Consider the following 11078-nt stretch of genomic DNA (forward strand, 5'->3'; position numbering starts at 1 on the left):
GGAGAGACTGATAACTGACAGAATTGCTTCTGTTATCATCAGGATTGAAAGGCTTGGCTATTCCTGAGCACTTAGTTCCTTTGACTACAATTCAGGGATATTAATGCCAAGATTATCCAGGCTGGCTTCTGACTCTAGAGCTTTAATCTCAACGTGCCCATTAGGTCTTACTAAATAGAAATTGGGACTCTGAACTGGACAAGACAAAGTACCAAAAGACCAGAAAATCCCCAAAGCTAGTTTATTGTTCCAAAATAGTCTATCTCAATTTGATCTCGTCAAAATGTTTTGAGGTTTGTTTTTAATTTGGGGAGACTTTTTAAATATTACTTCAGCCTTGCTTCCCTAACGTTAGACTAAGAAACCCCTCCTGTCCTCTACTGTCCCTTCCACTATAAATATAGGAATTCAAAATCATAGGAAAACGGACTTCTCTTCAGAAACAGAAGGGCTTGGAGACTAGTTCATCCCTGCCTCTAGGAAGGATTTCTTGAGCTGATCCCCACATTCTGTTTATAATATAACAACAACAAATAGTATTAATAAATTATCTGAAAAAGATTCCAAGTCCTCCTATACTATTCAACCACAAATTTACATTTTTGAAACTTCCTTGCTGGGCAGTGCTGGCACATGCCTTTAATCCCAGCACTTGGGAGGCAGAGCCAGGCGGATCTCTGTGTGTTCGAAACCAGCCTGGGCTACCAAGTGAGTTCCAGGAAAAAGGTGCAAAGCTACACAAAGAAACCCTGTCTCAAAAAACAAACAAACAAAAATCCCTTACACCCAGGCGGTGGTGGCACACGCCTCTAATCCCAGCACTCGGGAGGCAGAGCCAGGCAGATCTCTGTGAGTTCGAGGCCAGCCTGGTCTACAGAGTGAGATCCAGGACAGGCACCAAAACTACACACAGAAACCCTGTCTTGGAGGAAAAAAACAAAAAAACAAAAAAAAACCTTTACAATGCTTTACAATGTAAACCTCTCCTATTGTAAAAACCTTAGACACAAAATGTTGGCAAAATATTTATGGCAGTTTTCCCTGTATTAGTAAAAGCCCTTCTGGCTATTTTTACCATCAGCCATGCCCTTTGACCTGCTAATCCAATGGTTTGGAAACACAACCGTCAGCTGATCCTACAAAATCTCTCTGTTTTCCAAGATGATTTCTAACTGTATGCCTATGTAACCACTGTCACAATGCAAAGGCTTCCTTATCAGAAAGGCAGCCAGAATGTGTCGGCTCTCCCCCAGTCCCCAGGCTTGTAGACTCAAGTGCAGTGGACAAAGCAGAGGGACCGACCCTTGGGCCTCCTGTCTGTGCGGCTACAAAGTCACACCCCTGCCCCTCTACGTTGGCCTTGTTTGGTTGGGTTTGGTTAGTTATAGTCTTTTGATAGAAACATTCTCACTTTTTGGCTACTTAGAACAGAGGACACCATTGGCTATGTGAATAAATTTCACCATAAAGCTCCCAAGGATGTCTGAGAATGACTAATTAAGTGCAGAAGAGAAAAGGAAATCCACAAACTCTCTGCAGCCTGTTCATCGATAGACCTTTAGCTTCATCCGTTGTTCTGAGTGTCATGTGGGTAATCATTGGAGATATTGTAATTTCACATCTTAATCTTATCAGTATCCAAGACAAACTCAAAGGAAACAATTGAGGTCTAGAATCTCTGAAATACAAACCTAACAGTGAAGGACTGTAAGGGAGAAAGGGGAAACGGTTACTAAATCCACCTTAGACAGCAGTAGAGCAGACATTTGCCCAGTACACAGCAGTCTGCTGAAAACCACCCTCTCCCCCTTGAAATAAGAGAAAAACCGCTTGTTACATCATTGTCTCATAAACCCCAGTTCAGTTACTGATGGTGTATCGCCGACAGCTGAAAGCATACCTGATATAATCTATTCATCTTAATAAAATCTTGTTTTAATAATGTGTATGCATGATTTAGACATTGAAGGCTGGAAGTGACTGTGTGTTTTTCCTTGTACATAACTTTCAGCAGGGGCCCCCTTGAGTTTAAAAAAAAAATGTTTTCCATGTTGTAAGTAATTTCAACAACAGACTTTGAATTATTGCATTTGTTTAATTCATTAAGATTGTACAAAGAGAAGTGAATAACTTCAGTGGTTCTCCATTGCTTTCAAATGGCATTCTGAGGACTTTTCTGTATAGTTCTGGGTCCTCAAAGCCTTATTTCTCATAACTGCTTGAATGCATCAGGCAAACATTTGCTTAGTTAGCTTCTTTTACTTCCCAAATGTGGATGACTGACCTTTTGACTACAGAGTCAGGGCTGGGCGTGTGTGTGTGTGTGTGTGTGTGTGTGTGTGTGTGTGTGTGTGTGTGTGAAGAGCTCTGATAGGACACCACACATGCTGAGAATAGAGGGCATCTTGGCCAGTTCATCTAGGCCACTTTATCTGTGGACCATTTCATCAAGGCCACTCATGAGTTGATGCCAAGGGCCAGAATGACTAATCCTGCCTCTCTCACACTCTGACTGCTTTGCCACAAAAATCTAACATTTCAAATGGGAAATGTGTTAGGATGTTATCATTTGTTAGGTAATATTTCTGAACATTTATTTCTATTGTGATGATTTGTTGAAGATGCATGTGGCTGAACAGATGCTTTAATCCTTGGTGAAGTTCCTTCTCTTATTGTCAGTAGAATCAGTGAGGAGCCCCTGACGAGTAACTGACTCGGTGGGTGCCAATGATGTGTCAGCAACAATAACCCTACTGAGGAACACCTTGAGATAGAATTCTTGCTCCTCAATCCACATTTTGAATCGTTATATCCTGAGATAAGTCCTACCTAAGAAAATCCCTGATTGATTCTGTTGTGACATATGGGAACTAATAGTGTATTTCACAGTCAAATATATTTATACAACTTTGACCAGAGCAGTTTAATGCTGATCATTCCTTGTATAATTATTATCAAATATTCCTTAAAGCTATTACAGCATATGACAATATAGACAAAGTCTTAGTGACTCAAGTGTCCACTTCTAGCCAAACCATCTACTACTTTTTAAGTGCATAGGAATTTGTCAGTGTAGTCGGAATAGATACAAACTGGCAGACAAAGTGAGGAGCACAGCTCCAGTGTACTTCACCCCAAGGCTAGTTCTTTATATTTCACTATGTTTCAAACAAAGAGGCAAATCTCAGGTCATTCATCTTCATAAATGGATAAACCAAGAAACAGAGAAGTTCAATGATTCATTCAGATTCAATTTGGGATTCATCCCCAGAGGCTAAAGGATGCCTCAGGTGGTCTGATTTCCCATCCTCTGAACAATGCCTCAAACAGAGGAATGCCTCCAATGCTGTGATATTTGAGCTAAAATGAAACCAGCCCTCCGAAACAGAAATTAGTAGAGCTAAAAATCTAAGACCAAAGCACATAAGCAAGGTGTTCAGTTGTTACTAGCTGTTGTGTTCCAGCCCCTGTTGGATAAGGTGCCACTGTCCTTTTGAAGTTTCAGGCCATGCTTCTGTCTTTACTGTGCACATGAAAAGCCCTTGATCATCACAGGTACCCAAGGGCACCTTTGATTTCCTTCTGTGGGGTTGAGAAAATGGTTTGTCTCTGCTGTGCAGTTAGATGTTGAACTGCTGCCCTGGTAAGTAAGTATTTACAAGTTTCACTGTATACACCACCTCATCAGACCCAACTTCAAGCTACCAACTGAACATCAGCTCAAATGTGCCAAGGCTCCCAAGAGCCAGCATGAATTGGCTTTGACATATGAGCTGGTTCCAGCTCAGCACTGCCTGAACAATTCTGAATCAGTGAGTACCAACTAGAAGCTGGGAGCAGTGGTTTTGGAGGATGTTCAAATGCCCCTATCAACAAGACGGCAAATCTACCTTGGTCAGTTTACTAATTCCTATATATTAAGGAAAAAAAGTGTATGTTATTATGCCCTTTAGGTTAAGGCCCTAAGGTGTCCAAATGTTTCTTAGCCATGTGGTAATGAGAGTCTCTCAACAGGTCCTCAGCTTAGGAGACTGTCAGCCATGGCTTTCTTAATGTCAAGTAGTGACCTTCTAGGTAAACACTCTCTAATTTAATTGCCAGTTAAAAGCATGTTTGGATGAGTTTTTGCTTGTCCACTTGTCATCCTTCTGATAACACAAAATTCACAGGCATTCGTCAAGCTGCAAAGAGGCAGACAAGATACTGTTCAGCTTATCTAGCCCTATCCACCTGCAAAAGCTCCCTGCCTCATAGTCTGCCCCACCACCACCACCAAGGGAGGCTCAGCCTCATGCCTGGAGCTTGTGTAAGTAAACAGATGAATGCTTCTTAAAGATTAAGTCATAATGATCCAAAGACAGCACTGCATTGGAAGACCTCTAGACAACTTCAGAGGCTGAGCAGGTAAGATTGGCAGGGCAAGGTGCCATGTTCTCTTCTCTTCACAGCTTAGCTAGTTATAAGTCTGGCCTCCGAAAAAATTCTACCAAGCAACATGTTGCTTTGTAGTTCTGGGGCACTGAGTAGCAGATGTCCTTGGGCCATGGATGCACTCCCTACTGAGGACCTAGAAGTCAAGCACAGTGATGAGATACAGAATAAGCTTCGTTTGCAAAGTGGGAGGTTTTCTGGTGTGAATTAGGTGGGTTTAATTAAATCCTTTGAGAGGTGATGATGGGAGAAAATGTACTTAATTCCTCAAATAGTGAATGGCCATAGATTTTAATTTTGCATAGAATGAATCAAAGTTAGATCAGAAAGGACCAAATCTGCTTTCTTCTTTCTTCACATAATAAAATATCCAGCAGGTCCTGTAAGGTATTTCTGCTCCATAGATGTTGTAAACTCATGTTGGGCATTTTCTACATTGTGTTTAAAAGGCCAAAGTGTATCTATATATAGACATCTGCTACATAGTATACCCACAATATAAACAGGAGGTTGACTTCTAACTCATGGAGGTCTTCTTGCCTCTGTCTCCTGAGTCCTGGGATTAAAAGAGTGTGCCACTACTCTGGGCACTGTTTTCTGTTTTTCTTTCTTTCTTTCTTTCTTTCTTTCTTTCTTTCTTTTTTTTTTTTTTTTGTTTTTTTGTTTTTTTGAGACAGGGTTTCTCTGTAGCTTTGGAGGCTGTCCTGGAACTCACTTTGTAGGCCAGGCTGGCCTTGAACTCACAGAGATCTGCCTGTCTCTGCCTCCTGAGTGCTGGGATTAAAGGCATGCGCCGCCACCGCCACCACCCAGCATTTCTTAATCATCATTGAAATGAGCTTATTTCTTTATACTGAGCAGGCTACATTTTGTTTCAAATGAATCATTTATGTGTTCCAGGGTTTTTCAACCTTCCTAACAAAATGTATGTCAGCATAACAAATGCCCTTATCCTCTGTCTCTTTCTGACCATAGCAGAAGTCCATACCTATAGACACAAGGGACTTGACCAAGAAACTCCATTTTATTATGAACATATTCACTGCTACCCAGCCTTTCCCCTGTTAGATAGGAAGGCAGAGGAGAAAAGTGGGTAGACCATGGGAGAGAGGTTTGGGCAAGAACAGGCTGAATATAATCCTTGAGGCACTTGCAAAAGGTCAGTAGTTTTCTCTGAAAAACCTGGAATCTTTGTCAGACCAATATCAGAAATACTGTTGAACCACATTTCAACATCCAGAGCTAAGCACAGTCCTGCCACCAAGAGCCCCAGGAGAATGTACATATGAACTGAATTTCCCAGTCCCAGCTGTCTCGTGGGAAGCAACCTTACCTGTCCTTGGAATAAAGCTACTAGAGAGAAAGGGTTACAGAGGCCTGGAAGAAGCCAGTGCTGCTGGGCTGAGCACCATGTAAATATCTCCTGCCTTCTAGGTGAACAAGGATGATCACCTTTCACAGAGATAACTCTGTGTGTGTGTGTGTGTGTGTGTGTGTGTGTGTGTGTGTGTGTGTGTGTGTGTGTGGTGACTGTAGCTTGTGAAGAAAATGCAAAAGTTTGCTTCGACAGCTTCCCAAATTATCTGTTAAGTATGAATGTGCCTGCCTTGTTGCCTCATGTGCCCAACACAGTACTGGATGCATTGTTTTTAAATAAACTGTTTTATTGTGCATTGGAAAATGCTGCTGTCTGTCTCTGTCCCATACAGAAAGCCCACACATCTATCACCACTAGCACATCCTCCCAAGTAAAACAAATGCATCGCCTTCTTTCACTCCCAGTGAGGCCTTCTCCTGGAAGCTTATAGGGTAAGTGTACACAAGTTGTCCTGGCTGCCTGTAGCCATGAACTGTAGTCACTGCCAAAAATGCCCGAATATACTTTCTCCATAGGACCCTTGAATATCATTGGCTACTAATAATGCATTACTCAGACAATTAGCAATTACAGGCATCATTTTATTTCACTAATAATTGAATGACCCACAAGGTTGGGGAAGGAGTTCAGTTGGTAGAGTTCTTTCCTAGAGTGCACAAAGCCCTGGGTTCAATCTACATAAATTAAGTATGTGTCCTATACGTATAATTCTAGTACTCTGGGGGACTCAGAAGTACCAGAAGGTCAAGGTCGTCCTTGGCCAGTCTGGGGAGGGAGACAGAGGGAGGGGAGGGAGTTGGGCGAGCCAAATGTAGTGGTGTATGCCTATAAATCCCAATACTTAGAGGCAGGAAGTTCAGGAGTTTAAGGTCATCCTCAGCGACATGAGATCCATCTCAAAGATGAAAGAATTGGGTGAGAAGAGCTCAATAGTAGCACATTTGCCTAGTGTTCACGAGATTTTGCGTTCAATCTCCAAGAGGGAGTGTGGGGAAAAAACGGGGGCAGGGAGGAGAGAAAGGAGGGAAAGAGGGAAGAAAAAGTGCAGAACAGGAAACAAAAGAGAAAAGGAGTTGAGCGCAGAGGAGATCGACACATAAGAGCTTGGTTCACGCTGCCCCTAATGATGATTCAAAGTGTGAACTCAGTCTGACTCTCACCTTGTGCCTTCTACTCCTAGAGTGTCATCAGGTCATTCCCCACAATACCCTCTCCTCTCTGTGTGTCATTCTCTCCTCTGTGATTTTTTTCCCTCATAACTAGAAATGATACTTACACTGTTTGACTGTGTCTTACACTGTATTATAAGTTCTACCTTATTTCAGGCAGGTAACTTGACCTGTCTTTATGCTGTGCCCTTCATGCTGAGAACAGTGCAAGTGTCTCAGCAAGCTAATAAGCACTATCTACAGGATGAAGGGACAGGTGTGCAAATAGGTGGTTAGATGTACAGCACAGTCTACGCGCCCGTTTCAACCCTTTTACCATCTTCCTCTACATCTTAGTACCTGCACCACTGCTGACACCAGAAGCCCTGGCTCTCCAGTGATTGCACTATCTCAGACCGATACTCAACGAGAAAGTGTCAGAGAAAGAAATGACAGAGAAAAGGAAGGGATGGGAGCAGAGAGGAAACAGGACACAAAATTGGTTTAAAAAAAAAAATCACAATGCCTGTCTTGAAGAAATCAGAAGTCTTGTTGGGGCAACACCTCAACGTATCGCAAGGGATGTATTGTATCCTGGATGACTCAGGGGATGCTGGGAATGCAGGTGAAGGCACACAAGGTCCGCAGCCTGGACACACGAAAAGCAGAGGCAGAAGCTGTGGGTCTAGAACACATAATGAGACCCTGTCTTGGGAGAGGAGGGAGGCAGAGATGAGGGAGAGAAAGGGTCAACTCCAGTAAAGACAATAAAAATTTTAGAGCAAATGTAATGTAATACTTGGAGTTTTTATTTTCTGAAAATCATATTGGAAGATTTCCCTCTCACCCTACACATATGCACACTCAGAGAGAGAGAGACAATGGGGAGGTGGGGTAATCCTAAAACATAACACTTCACGAACCTCAGCAAAACATGAAATTGACATCAAGCTTATTGCAGGCTCTCTGCCTGGGGCTGATTAGTACAAATTAAATTTTTATAATGGAATTTTTTTCCTAAGAAAATGCATTGCCACAGCTTGATCAAGACAAAGAGTACTTCAGAAAAGAGAAATCCCCTTCATAAAAGAACCAACCTGATCCTATGGCCCCCAGACCAGGAAAGAAGTACAGATTCCTGCTCCCATCTAATTAAGTGTTGGAGCTCCTGTGCTAACTGGGCTTCCTCAAGGCCCAATGGAAGAGCAGGGGTCAACTGGTACCAGCTTCGGCTTGCTGCCAAGGAGCCACTAAGAGTGTGACAATTCCAGCGAATGAGATGAGCTCATAGACCACACTTCTCCTGACCCTAGCTCCCTAGGAACTTAGGTTCTCTGTGAACTCAATGCCCTTGATTGCAGGTCAAGAAATTGCGACTTAGGGCAAGGGTGGGGGACCTGACTGTCCCAATGTGTTGTCCTAACAAGCTGCAATTGAAGTGCTTCATCAGCTTTCAGACAGAGGGAAAGAACTTTGCTTTTATGTCAACTCATAATTCTCCACTCCAGATAAAACATATTTAAAGAAACAGATTGCTCACTTTACATATTTTATTGTGATGAAAAATAATTATGAAACATTAGAAAATGGAGGTAAACACAAGAATATCTTCAAACCACTCAAACCTTCCCCCCTATTATTCTGAATGTGTGTTTATTATACACCATATATTCCCCTGTCTTCTCTGCCTTTTTACATTTAAAAATGACACCAAGAGCATCGTTCTGTGTTATTAAATATTAAAGGACAAGCTCACAGAATGAGCTAAAGCACTACAACTTATTTAACCAATTCTCTATTATCACTTCAAATTTGGCTAATTTGTAATTTCTCACGGTTATAGACAATGCTCTGAGAAATGCTGGATGTTTCCTTGGGGGGAAAATGCCTTGAAGGAAATTTCCAAAAACTTGAAACAAATTTCGGTGAGAAGGACTTTTTTCAGGGTCTGGGGAGGCAGCTTAGTCGGTAAAGTGCTTGACATATAGTCACAAGGACCTGAGTTCAGTTCCCAGAACCCACCCTGAAAAGCTTGGGATGGGGCCAGCAAGATGGCTTAGTAGATAACTGCACCAGCCTGCAGACCTGAGTTAGATCCCTGGGACCTACATGGTGGAAGGAGAGAGATCCAACTCCAGAAATTTCTCCTGTGATCTCCATGTGTGTAACATACACACACACACTTAAATAAATAAATAACATTTTGGAAAATCTGGGTATGGTAGCAGGCACCTGTAAGCCCAGCAGTAAGGAGGTGGCAACAAGAACACCTGGTCAACCAGTCTAGCTAAATCAGCAAGCCCCAGGGCAATGAGAGATCATGTCTGAAAATACTAAATAGACAGTACCTGTGTATGATACCTAAGACTGACATCCAGCCTCCACATGCACACATATGCTAAGGACACAAACATGCATGCCCACTTAGATCCTCATACACATGAACACAGGAGTGAACACACTACACACACACACATACACACACACACACACACACACACACACACACACACACACGAAACTTTTTCAGGGCCAGGCAGAAATGTTTAAATAGAAATTCAATGATCAGATTCCTAAATATTCTCCTAGAGCACTTACAAAAGGTTAAGAGAAAATCAGCCATTGTCATAACTTCCTAAATGGTACAATGATGAATTTTATATGCAAAACTTAAGTAAGTAGATAAGCTATTGTAGGTTTCTTATATTCAGTCTCTATGTCTTTCTATTAGGAGCTGGAAGACCTTCACACTCAAGGAAAAACTCATCTGCTTGTATTCTCATTACTAATTAAATAAGAGGCACCTAGATCATGTGGGAAAGACAGTCCTTCAATACAATGATAGATAGTTCTTTTCTTTATTCTAAGAGTATGTTTATTGCTCACTCAATCTACCAACATAATAATGTTTCCAATTTATATTAAGTCCAAGAAGTCAAAATGAGGAGGTTGAACCAAACAACCTACCTTGAGGCTACATTAAAGGTACAAATCATTTGTTTGTACTGAGTTTCTTTTAACCAATATCACCAGTTTTATAGGAGAGATAAGCTTTAACCAAATTCAAAATGTGGCATAGATCTTTCAAGGGAGATATTATTAAGAGCAGCTAAAGTAGTCATCACAAAATCCCAACCCCAACTGTTCCTTTTTGTTTTTCAGATTTCAAGACAGGGTTTCTCTGTGTAACAATCCTAGCTGTTCTGAGACTCGCTTTGTAGACCAGGCTGGTCTTAAACTCACAGAGATCTGACCATCCCTGCCTCCCAAGTTCTGGAATTAAAGGTGTGTACCACCATACCCAGGGAATTGTTCCTTTAATGAATAAATTTGCATAAAAAATGAAGTAACTTATTCATCTTGGTGTGCCTTGTAGTTTCTGTCAAAAGAATGCAACTCTGCTATTTTGGCACAAAAGCAGCCACAGATGATATAAACAAATGACAGTGGCTATGTCCCAATAAAACGTTATTTGGGGCATCAGACAGCAACTAGATTCAGGCCACTGGGTCCTAACTAGACAACTTCTGCTTCAAGTAATAAGCCCCTTAATATATGTTAAATATTTTTTTGGAGCTTCATCACATTGGTTTCTGAAGGTGACCATTATTAATTCCTATACTCTCGGTGGCTTGAAGCAACACACAGTTCTGGAGGGTAAATATGTATAATCAAGGTATCAGCAAGCTTGATTCCTTTGAAAGCTCTGACACAAACTTGTTATGTGCATTTCTTCTTGCTTCTGGTAGCTGCCAGAACCCTTAGTATTCCTTGATTTGTAAATGCAAATTTCTGCCTCCATCCTCTATTCTAAGGACTCACCACTGAACTTAGATCCCAGCTGAGTCCAGGATGATCTCATCTCAAGCCACTCACTCTAGGTACTTATTTGCCTTGACTCTTATTATAAATAGGGTCACATTGTGAGTTTTTGGGTAGACATATTTTGAGGAGCCATGATTTGGTTGCCTACATCCATTTATAATACTCACATACAAAGTAATTCACCAACTCATGGAGAGCCACAGAATAAAACCAAATGATGCATACAGGCTCTGATACACTCTGTAAATGGTTACCTCCTTCCAAGATATCACATCATCCCACAGAAGCTCAGAAGT

Source organism: Onychomys torridus, chromosome 13, assembly GCF_903995425.1.
Source record: "Onychomys torridus chromosome 13, mOncTor1.1, whole genome shotgun sequence".
In the NCBI taxonomy this organism is placed as follows: domain Eukaryota; kingdom Metazoa; phylum Chordata; class Mammalia; order Rodentia; family Cricetidae; genus Onychomys; species Onychomys torridus.